This window comes from Hyla sarda, chromosome 3, assembly GCF_029499605.1.
Source record: "Hyla sarda isolate aHylSar1 chromosome 3, aHylSar1.hap1, whole genome shotgun sequence".
Lineage (NCBI taxonomy): Eukaryota > Metazoa > Chordata > Amphibia > Anura > Hylidae > Hyla > Hyla sarda.
Window position 1 is genome coordinate 295,448,411 of NC_079191.1, and position 12,320 is coordinate 295,460,730.

At 42.2% G+C, this 12,320-nt stretch overlaps 1 protein-coding gene across 7 annotated transcripts in view; it reads left to right on the forward strand.

The window, feature by feature from the left end:
- Positions 1 to 12,320, forward strand: part of EGLN1 (egl-9 family hypoxia inducible factor 1) — a 501,918-nt gene that overhangs the window by 393,617 nt on the left and 95,981 nt on the right. The gene's annotated exons all lie outside the window — the stretch shown is intronic.

The window sequence follows — 12,320 nt, forward strand, 5'->3', positions numbered from 1 at the left end:
ACAGTAGTCAAATTTAAAGGTAGCCACTTGGGCATTGGAAGAGTTATACCAAGACGTGGGATAGCACTCTTGGGTCATTGTCAAGTCGGCCCAGTAGTGTGGTGGATTCGAATTGGGTTGCTGGGTTTACACCTCACTTATACTAAAAAGGATATGTATCAGAAGCATGGTATAGGAACCCTCTTGCAGTGTGAGGCATATCCATGTTGATTTTCCTTCTAGTTTGACCAAAGTCAGAGTTGTCAGTAGAACCTGATGAGGACCTTCAAATCTAGGTTCCAACGGCCCCCTCACGTGTCTTTTCACGAGGACAAACTCTCCGGGCTGCAGATTGTTACTTCCTGGTTCAGCATCTGGAATGGAAGAGTAGACAGTAGATTGCAACATGTATTACTCTCAGCTCATTACACAGTGTGATGACAAACTTTACCAAACTATCATTTCCTGCACTGAGGGTAGTAAAATCCTAGCTTAGGAACCCCCCCCCCCCCCCCAAGAGTGTCTCATATGGGGTTAGGCCTGTTGGCTGTCGGGGTGTGTTTCTAACTGTTGGGGGTTAATAACTCATTTATATGAATTATTAATTATGGTCAACAAAAATATGAAAAATATTATGACCGTTATGAATTGCCAAAAACATACAAACAATGCAATTCCCCATATCTGGGCCCGACTATTTTCCCAGATATGAGTTCTTTAGTAGTGGTAGAGTAACTTTTGCAATATAATACAATGATTACACAGTTATTATAAAAATAAGTACATTTATTTGTTACAGTTGATTAACATTAAGGAGAGTAATACAAACAGACCATGATTATATAAAAGAAATTATATAACGAATATCCATGACATAATGTCAGATTTAAACTATAATGCACTAATATATTATGTTAATAATTAAACTTAATCACAGAAGTGGGTTAGTTCAGATATCAGTAGATTACTTTGTGTAGGGATCATCACATTATATGATATCCTATGGGCATATTATCTCTAGATGCATAAAATGGGAATAAACCCCGCCCAGTCCTAACCACAATTTTCTCTGGTAAGATACAGTATTAAATATACTATTTATTAAGAAAACTTAAATTAAGTTTCCTCGTGGCAATTATTATGTCATGTGTACAAGCAGAATATGATCCCAACAGACTATGCTATATGCAATATGATCATTGCATTGATCCCCATAAGGCGCACTCCGTTCAATCTGCAGTTAGAAGGGGGTGTGGCTTATAAACTACTGTTACCATCTCACAATTGAGAATATATATATATAATAAGCCGGTCTGCTCATAAATGTGACATAACTGTCCACATTGAAATTAGGTAACTTAATCAAATAAGAAACCTGTGTATCTTACCAAGAGCACTTCTGGATTAAAGAAAAATGGCTGCCTGGAGTCCATGGGAATGCATGGAGTCCTAACCGGTTTAGCAGTGAAGAATGGGCTTATGGACTAAAGTATATCTCCCTGACTCTTCATGGCTCCGCCCCTTCAGGTAGCCTCTAGAATCTTCTGTGATGAAGATGGGGTGCCTCTGTCTCCCTCAGTGTGTGTTGTCCGTCTGTCTCCCCCACACCTGCTTTTAGCCTGTCTCCTGTCTAAAAGATCCACCCCCACAAATATCAGATCATCCAATGATGATTGGTGGGTGTGTATATGGAGATCAGGCTAGTGGGAAGTGACATAACATCACAGCTGATCTTCAATTATAGCCGGTATATTCTGTGTGATTAAATTCACCATAAGGGATAAATATATCTATACCAGGTATTATGGCTACTATATTTTCATAATATGATATATTATGCCTGAGATTAACAATAGTCATGAAGTAATCCATCAGGCAACACCAATTGCATGATTACACATCTCACACATTATTTATAAACCTGAAAACAGCATTTAGCTATATAGCTGTAAACATATTAATAATAATGCTAATGGTTATATAGCCCCTATCTATCAGTTTTATATATATATATATATATATATATATATATATATATATATATATATATATATGTATATCAATATTGTATAATAGGGCAAGATAGCATATTCATGCTACAAAGATCATATTATGAGATCATCTATAGGAATAGTCTTTTGAAGACATCTCATGTTAACCTGCAGGTCACCTCTGGCTAGTTGAAACTGACCTATCTCAGGGATCTGTCCTTTGTTTACAGTCCCCCGGTATCACTTAGCTCAATACATATGAGAGCCATTGTCTTCAAATCTCAGCTGTTAAGATGTGAACACTTTCAGTATTTGCTACTCCCAAGACTTTATCATTGTTTGGTAAAGCACTTATCAATAAACCATTGTTTTTGACCCTTAGTTTCTTTACATGTCCCTTAGAAGAGATACACCTTCTCAATCAATGGCATGGTCTGTGCCCTTTCAATGAACTACACTTCAACCCTATTTTGGGTCTTCTGAGATTATTGCCATATTTAAGACATAGTGATTCATTTTTGGGCCTACAATAAGGATGACATAACAGAGTACAAAGCTATGGGCAGCACTTCTGGCCATGGAAAGGACTGTTCTTTAATGGCTTAAAGGATTTTGTTCTTTAAGGTGCCATTTAGTCTTTCAAGTTTCCCACTGCTCTGGGATGATATGGGGTATGGAGTCCGAGGTCTGCTCCCACCATTTTTCGAAAGTTCTCTTGTAATATCCACAATGAAAGCCGGTCCTTGGTCACTTTCAATTACTTCAGGGACTCCAAATCTGCGTACCAGCTCTGTTAGCAGTTTCTTTACAGTAGTCTTTGCTGTAATATTAGTGACTAAGTAGGCTTCTGGACATCCTGAGAACATGTCCACTGCTACTAGCACATACTTAAACTTTCCACTTTTGGGCAATTGCATGTGGTCAATCTAGATCCTCTGAAATGGATAGTAAAGTTTGGCCAAGTGTTTCTTCGGAGTAACTTCTGTTCTTCCAAGGTTGCAGGTGTTGCAAATGTCACATCCCTTGACATATTGTTCAACTGGTGTTGTTATTCCTGGTGCAAGGTAGATTTTATTGATAGAAGTGATCATTTGTTTTTTTCCTCTGTGGATGACTCCATGAGCCCATTGAGTCACCCCCGGGTAAAGGGCTTGGGGAAGACAATCTTGTTTGCTTTTCTCCATAGGCCATCTGATTCACTGAGTTCAGCTCCCATTTTCTCCCATATACTCTTTTCCTTGTCCAAGGCTTGAGTCTAGAACTGTTTCAGTGTCTTGAGTCCGGGGTTTTCCTTTTCCTCTTCTGGTTCTTCTGATCCTTTCTTCTGCCTTCTTGTCACCACATATACCCCTGCTTCCTCTCGAGCGAGGGGCTGTATTGCAGCTTCTTTAGCTGCCTGGTCTGCCAAGAAATTTCCTTTGGCTTCTTCAGAGTCCAAACTTCCGTGCGCTTTGACTTTGATTGCCACTTGTTCAGGCAATTTTAAGGCTTCAATCAGGGTCCTGACAGCTTCAAAGTTCTTTATAGAGGTCATGTTCTTTATTGCAGTCATGTACCCCCTCAAGGCCCATTTAAATCCGAAGTGCAGCGCCACTCCATGCCCATAAGCAGAGTCCGTGTAAATGTTGGTGGTTGGTTCTGAAATGCGGCAGGCTTCAGCTAAAGCAATGAGTTCCGCCTCTTGTGCTGAAACATGGGGAGGGAGTGGTCTTGCCCGCAGAACTTCGAATGGCCTTACCACTGAGTATCCTGTGTGGAAGTTGCCACTTTCATCAGCATATCTGGACCCGTCTGTGTAGAAAGTAAAGGTTGCATTGTCCAATGGTGTTTCTTGGACCATTGGCAGATGTGATGTCTCCATTTCCATAACCTCTAAACAATTGTGCTTAGGATCACCGAGGTCATCATCATTTTGTTCAGTTTCTTCCCGAGAGAGGAATCAGGGTAGCTGGATTCAGGATTGTGCATCTTTGAAGAGTGATGTGCAGATGTGGAGTCTGGGTTGCCCGGCAGGGCTAGCCAGATGTCCGGTGGAAATCCGACTTAATGGCTGGGTTGGCGCACGCCCGAGGTAGACACAGATGCGGTGTGGATTTTAAAGTATTTATTTCAGGTGTAGAACAATGCGTTTCGAGGGGGCAACCATCTTCGTCAGGTTCATAACACACAGTATGCATTACACTCTCTTATATACATAGACAATTTCACATTTTGGAGGGAGAGCGGGTCACAGGGTCAGTTGTGACGTCACTGTGCCCCGGGGTCCGCTGCTGGGTGGGTTTGTGCTGTACAACTTATTGTGAGGCTGGGTATAACTGAGAAATTTTTCCATTGAAATCAATAGGCTCAGTAAAGCCTATGGTATGTGTGCTGACATGTTGGTTTGCTATACAGGAGGGACTGTGGTCAGGCAGTGGATGGGGTGGTAATACTGTGTTTCAAATCTTGGCACATGCATGAACTCTAGTATGTGGGTGAACTTTTATTTATGTCAGGTTGACAGATGTAGGTCACTGGGTTAATTGAATAACATGTGGTCATGTAAAGTGGATGTGTGTAATGATGATTGACAGTGTGGGGTAATTGTCGTGGGAAAGTAAACAAAGGTCATGTGTATCCTTGGAGTGATCTGGATGCTTGGTAGTGACTTGTAACGATGTGTTACATACAGCTTTAAGCCAGTAGATGGCAGCAAAGAACTGTAAGTTCTAGCTGCCTATGTGTTGAATAGAAGAAACTTGAAGTTTGCTGTCTGGAATGTAATGTTAGTTTTAAGATATAAATTTCAGCTTCTGCCATCATATTGTTGGGGAGAGGGGGATGTGATGGATTATGGGGGTTGAGATGTGGTGGTGTTTTGTTTTACTTTATTTTGTTTTATATATTGGAGTGGTGTGGAGTGTGGATCCATGATGGGGCGGGGGGGGGTTTAATGGTGATGTGGATTTGTAGGGTTGATGTGGTGGTGTTATTTGATGAGTTCTGTTGCTTCATTGAGTCCAAGGGGCTGAAGCATGCCAAGTTTTTAGATCCAGAACATTTCCCAACACAAAACAAGACTAACTTCAGTACCACATACAACTTTGCCCATAACCAAATCCATACTACACAAACATTGGCATATCTTATAAGCTGACCCCCTCCTCAAAACCGTACTCCCCGAAAAACCCACAATCACATACTGCAGAGCCCCAACACTGAGAAGCATAATCGCCCCCAGCCGACTCCAACGACACACCAAGAAAAAACAGTCAAAAACCGCCAGTGCACCAGAAGGATCGTACAAATGTCACACAAAAAATTGCATCTGCTGCAAAATAATTTCTCACAAAAAAGAATCTTTCACTAACCTCTTTCACTAAAATTCCCCATAAAACACCACCTAACATGCAAATCCAGTTACGTAATCTATGTCATTTCCTGCATCTGCGGTAAAAACTATGGGGGAAATGTATCAATGTTGACGTCTTTTTTAGATCACTTTGGTTGGTCTAAATGTGGTGCAATTGCACCAAATTTACCATACTTGTGCAACGTTCTAAATTTCCACACAGTTCTATTTGTACACCTGATCTACACCTCACAGGGAAAGTGGACACAGGGATTTTGCTCTATTGCTTTGAGTCTCGGCTTCCATTGATGTTTTTGTCCACCAGAAAAACTGTCACAGCTTTTTCTTGCGTTTTTTCTTGCATTTTTGCTGGTGTGCGGAAACAATAATTTTTTTTACCCTGTGGGGATTTTTTTTCACTACCTTCAGGTACCGCTCTGTGGATCGGATGCAGAGCGCCCGGCCCACAGAGTGTGAGAAGGTGAGGAGTGATGTATAGCATATACATATACACAGTGCAGAGCATCACTACTCCCCTCCGCCGGCTGTATAGTATATACATATACAGGGTGCAGAGCATCACTACTTACCTCCGCCAGCTGTATAGTATACAGGGGGTGCATAGTGTATCCATGTATACTATACTGGAGCCCAGCAAGGAAAGCGTTAACCCACGCTGCTGCTGAGCAGTTCTGGATAAAGTCTTTGTGCGCTATCCTGTATATACACCCATCTATAGATGACTGTATATACAGGAGACAGTAGGTAGACATCAACAATTGGGGGCTCCCTGTTACACTGCAGTATGGGCGCACTCCCCAGGGGAGTGCGACAAAAATGTACTATCCATTTTTTTTCTTTTCTTCTCATTTCAGATACGTGAATGCGGAGGACTACGTCAGATTCGGTGGATTGGGACAATGACCATTGGTTTTTTAATGTCAATAAAAGGGTTAATGAGGGCTGTGGGGGAGTGTTTTTTAAATTATTTTTTTTTTCAATGTGTCGTGTTTTTTATAATTACATTTTCAGGGTTAGTAGTGGAAGGCGTCTTGTAGACAGAATCCATTACTAAGCCAGGGCTTAGTGTTAGACACAAACCAGCTAGTGCTAACCCCCAATTATAACCCTGTACCCACCGCCACAGGGGTGACGGGAAGAGCCAGAGCCAACAGGCCAAAACGTCAAAAATGGTGCTCCTGGGCCTAGGCAGTAACAGTATGGTGTTATTTAGGCTGGGGAGGTAACAATGGTCCTTGCCCACCCTGGTAACATCAGGCTGTTGATGCTTGGTTGGTATCTGGCTGAGAATGAAAATATGGGGAACCCTATGAGTTTATTTATTCATTTAAAAAAAAACGCATAGGGTTCCCAGTATTTTCATTCTCAGCCAGATACCAACCAAGCAGCAAAAGCCTGATGTTAACAGGGTCGGCGAGGGCCATTGTTACTGGCCCTCCCCAGCCTAAATAACACCAGCCTGTTACTGCCTAGGCCCAGGAGCGCCATTTTTGACGTTTTGGCCTGTTGGCTTTGGCTCCTCCCTGCACCCCAGTGGCGGTGGGTACCGGGGTAATAACTGGGGGTTAGCACTAGCTGGTTTGTGTGGTTTGGTGCTAACGCTAAGCCCGGCTTAGTAATGGATTCCGTCTACAAGATGGCTTCCACTACTAAGCCTGAAAATTCAATTATAAAAAACACAACACATTGAAAAAGAAAATTTTACTTAAAAAACACTCCCCCACAGCCCTCGTTAACCATTTTAATGACATAAAAAAATCATCGCAGTACACCGAATCTGACATAGTCCTTCGCATTCACGTATCTGAAATGAGAAAAAAAGAAAAACATGAAAAATGGGTTAGTATTTTTTTTCCCCTGGGGAGAGTGCACATAATGCAGTGTGTTCCTAAACAGGGAGCCTCCAATTGTTGCTAAACTACAACTCCCATCATGGGGGGCTGTAGTTAAACAATAGCTGGAGTCACCCTGTTTGGGAACACGCTGCCAGAAAGGCTTTGGGGGAGATGTATCAATACCTGTGTAGAGAAAGAGTGGTGCAGTTACCCATAGTGACCAATTAGATCGCTTCTTTCATTTTTCAGAGGCCATTTTAAAAATGAAAGAAGCGATCTGATTGGTTGCTATGGGCAACTGCACCACTCTTTTTCTACACAGGTTTTGATAAATCTCCCCCTCTGTTCCCATTATGTAAAACACATAATGAGAACAGAGCCTGGACTGTATAGCTCCGCCCCCTAATGATGTTATCATTAGGGGCGGAGTAGTAAAGGTCGCAGGGGGTCTCAGGAATGAGACCCAGTGTGATCTGTCCCTTGGACTACTTCTCCCATCATGAGACATTCTGTGTCCCATGATGGGAGTAGTTGTAGTACCGCAGTACTGAGGGACGGCTCTTGCACATCCCCCGGCTGCGGGACTCTATTGGGACTGTTAGGACTACTACTCCCTACTGCAGAATTTACACATCATACATACAAATCATACATAGATACACATCATACATACACATCACACATAGATACATACACATCATACATAGATACATAAACATCATACATACCCATCATACATAGATACACGTCATACATACACATCATACATAGATACACATCATACATACACATCACACATAGATACATACACATCGTAGATACATACACATCATACATACACATCATACATAGATACATACACATCATACATACATAGATACACATCATACATAGATACATACACATCATACATAGATACATGCACATCATACATACACATCACACATAGATGCATACACATCATACATGTATCATACATGCATGCCTGCGCGGCGCTCGTCTGTTCCCAACAGCCCCTGGTCTATCTGTCCCTGCCTGCCCAGTTTTTTAAAGGATCTCTACTGTCCCTCCATGTGCTGAGGATGAAGGGTCCTTCACTGCGCTGCCGCTGGCTTCTGTATACACTATCATAATTCATAATCCCTGCCGCCGGAACACATGAGCTCTGATTTGTGCATAGCTATTCACCAATCAGAGCTCCCTTGTCCCGGTGGCAGATCGCAGCGGGTCTCTAGAGAATGACCTGCTGCGATCTGCACCTCAGCCCCAGGACTACAACTCCCATCATGGCTGGAGTCTGTCCATGATGGGAGTGGTAGTCCCACTAGAGTCCCGCAGCCGGGGGATGTACAAGAGCTGTTCCTCAGCGCTGCGGTACTACAACTACTCCCATCATGGACAGATTCTGTCCCATGATGTGAGTAGTTGTAGTATTGCAGTGCTGAGGGCTGGCTCCTCCATCGTCCAGCGTCCAACACTTTTCTATGTGTCCTTGCTACCAGTCATAGATTTGTAGTCTATTTTTGCAAAAAAAAAAAGCACAATTGCGCAAAAAAAAATGTACGTTTTTTTTTTTTGCGCAAATGATACATTCCAGTCCACTGGATTAAGTTGTCTATGGTGCACCAACTTTAGAAAATCATCCACCAAGAAAAAAACGCAGCTCAAATGCAAAAAAAAGCGCAATTGCGCAAAATCTGTACACATGAAAAGTAGTCTAAAGGCAATTATACATGTCCCCCTATGTGGGCAGAACTACCCAGGAACTCCACTCCAGGCTCAAACACCGAAACAACATAAAAAAGAAATTCCATCTACTCAGCGTATCCAGACACTGTACTAAAGAACATCCAGCCCCATGGACCACATTCCCACCCACAGCTCCAACCGACTTCAAAACCTCATCCGAAGGGAAATGTTTTGGATCTACAAACTTGGCACGCTTCAGCCCCTTGTATGCAAAGAAGCAACAGAACCAGGGCTGCCCTTACACGGCTCAAGGCCTGCCCTGCCCCTTTCGAAATGATAGGTAGATAGATAGATATCCACAGCACAAACGAAGACTGCAGCACTCCAGTATGTAAAGGTGAATAAGGTTTATTGACCCAACATCAAGTAACAACGTTTTAACTGCCCAATTGCAGTCTTGCTCAAGCTCAACAACCAGTGAGATTAACAGGGTATTTATACAGGAAGTGTACATAACATTAATTAGTTAACAAGATTAATTAAGTGATTAAGATCATATTTATAAGAAATACTACGTACTCGCGCGCAAGCGCAGTGTGTCTCAGTGAGTCCTAAAGTGCCATGAGAGGGTCTGGCAGCCCTCACATACATACGAACAATATGGGTTAGTGCAAGGGGGATACATACCGGAGACTCGCACCCCGTGCAGATGCACAGGGAAGGAGACCCCTAAACGCATGGAGACCCCCGGATCAGCGGCGGGTCACAATGAGTATGCTGGCACATACCCCCTATTACGTACCCAGAAAAATGCAAAGATGGCAACAGGACAACATAATGCTTGAAATGGATAATACATGTTCAGACGCTTGCCATGGTATTTTTCGTGTTTCCTACGTTGCCTTCTCTTGAGTGTAATCTAAAACAATAAATAAAAACATAGCATGAGATACAAATATAGTATGATTGTATTAAATTCACATAGCCTACAAGAGGCCTCATAGATGGTTGCTAACGGTAACAAACATAATAGCTTCTTAATTTATGTTACATTCAAAATACCTGGGGTTACCACAAATTCAACATTGAGACCATGAGGCCGCAAGGAGTTGAGTGTATGGATCCACCGCAACTCTCGTTTTTTTAAAAGGCTCGTGCGGTCTCCACCATACTTGAGGGTGGGGAATATGATCAAGTAATGTGAATCTGAGATCTTTCTCTTTATGCTCAGCCTCCAAAAAATGTTTGGAGACTGGAAGATCAGTACGTAGCTTTCTTATTGAATAACGGTGTTGATTGATACGGTTTTTGAAAGATAAAGTTGTTTCTTCTACGTAGATGTAACGACACGGGCAGCTAAGAACATATATCACATGGTACATAGTGCACGTGAGATGACTTGATGGGAAATGTCTGACCCGTGCCCGGATGTTCAAAATTAGGGCCTTTAATCATGAATTTACAGTTGATACATTGTCTGCCAGGGTAAGAACCTTTTGTTCTGGACTGTGATGAAAGATTGGTGGAAATATGATATATATATATATATATGATGGGTGGAAATATCAGCCTTTACTAACTTGTTGCGGAGGCTAGGAGGTATGCGGTAGGACATTAAGGGTAGTGTCTGAAATTTTGTATATCGGGGAAGTTCTTTTGAATAATATGCCAATACTTGGGTACCGTACTCACTATTTTGTTCGAGTCAGGACTGTATGTAGTAACAAAAGGAATGCGTGTAAGGGAGTTAGTAGAAATTGGGGTGGAGAGTATAGTACCTCTATCCATATCCTTAACCTTTTGTTTGCTTTGTTCCACAAGGGTAGAGGGGTAGCCCCTGTCTCTGAAGTTTTTTGCCATGCAATCCATTGTTGGTATGATGTTATCTTCTCTGCTTATGATGCGTCGTGCCCTCATCATTTGGCTCTTAGGTAAAGAGCGGGCCTGAGCACTGATTGCAACTCCATATTGAAATACAATAGCTTTCACCCTAAACATGTGTCCCGCTCTTTACCTAAGAGCCAAATGATGAGGGCACGACGCATTGTAAGCAGAGAAGATAACATCATACCAACATTGGATTGCATGGCAAAAAACTTCAGAGACAGGGGCTACCCCCCTACCCTTGTGGAACAAAGCAAACAAAAGGTTAAGGATATGGATAGAGGTACTTTACTCTCCACCCCAATTTCTACTAACTCCCCTAAACGCATTCCTTTTGTTACTACATACAGTCCTAACTCGAAAAAATAGCGAGTACGGTATGCAAGTATTGGCATATTATTTCAAAAGAGCTTCCCCGATATACAGGAATTTCAGACACTATGTCCTACCGCAGACCTCCTAGCCTCCACAACAAGTTAGTAAAGGCTGATATTTCCACCCATCAGAGTACCAACCAATCTTTCATCACAGTCCAGAATAAAGGTTCTTACCCTTGCAGACAATGTATCAACTGTAAATTCATGATTAAAGGCCCTAATTTCGTACATCCGGGCACGGGTCAGACATTTCCCATCAAGTCATATCTCACGTGCACTATGGACCACGTGATATATGTTCTTAGCTGCCCGTGTCGTTACATCTATGTAGGAAAAACAACTTTATCTTTTCAAAAACCGCATCAATCAACACCGTTATTCAATAAGAAAGCAACGTACTGATCTTCCAGTCTCCAAACATATTTGTATCTCATGCTATGTTTTTATTTATTTCTTTAGATTACACTCAAGAGAAGGCAACGTACGAAACACGAAAAATACCATGGCAAGCGTCTGAACATGTACTATCCATTCATAGCATTATGTTGTCCTGTTGCCATCTTTGCATTTTTCTGGGTACGTAATAGGGGGGTATGTGCCAGCATACTCATGGTGACCCGCCGCTGATCCGGGGGTCTCCGTGCGTTTAGGGGTCTCCTTCCCTGTGCATCTGCACGGGGTGAGAGTCTCCGGTATGTATCCCCCTTGCACTAACCCATATTGTTCGTATGTATGTGAGGGCTGCCAGACCCTCTCATGGCACTTTAGGACTCATTGAGACACACTGCACTTGCGCGCGAGTACGTAGTGCTTTGTTTCTATGACTCCCGGGACGCCGGCCTGTCATTGGGACTGCGCCCTGACTTTTGGAACGGCGTGATGCGCCGGAAGTATGAGCGGCGTCCCACGCTACCACTTTAATCATGTTACAGACGGCTTGCATGGTAATTATAACGACACTGTACACTTAATTTATCTTATTATGTATCATTTGCCTCTCTTATCACATTTTATATTGTCACTATCACGATTACATATACGGAACACTGTTTGCAGTGTAAAGCAGTTATGTCTTAAAATGCACATTGCACTGATGCACTTTATGAATACATTTTGTGGATGTAGTTCTTATAAATATGATCTTAATCACTTAATTCATCTTGTTAACTAATTAATGTTATGTACACTTTCTGTATAAATACCCTGTTAATCT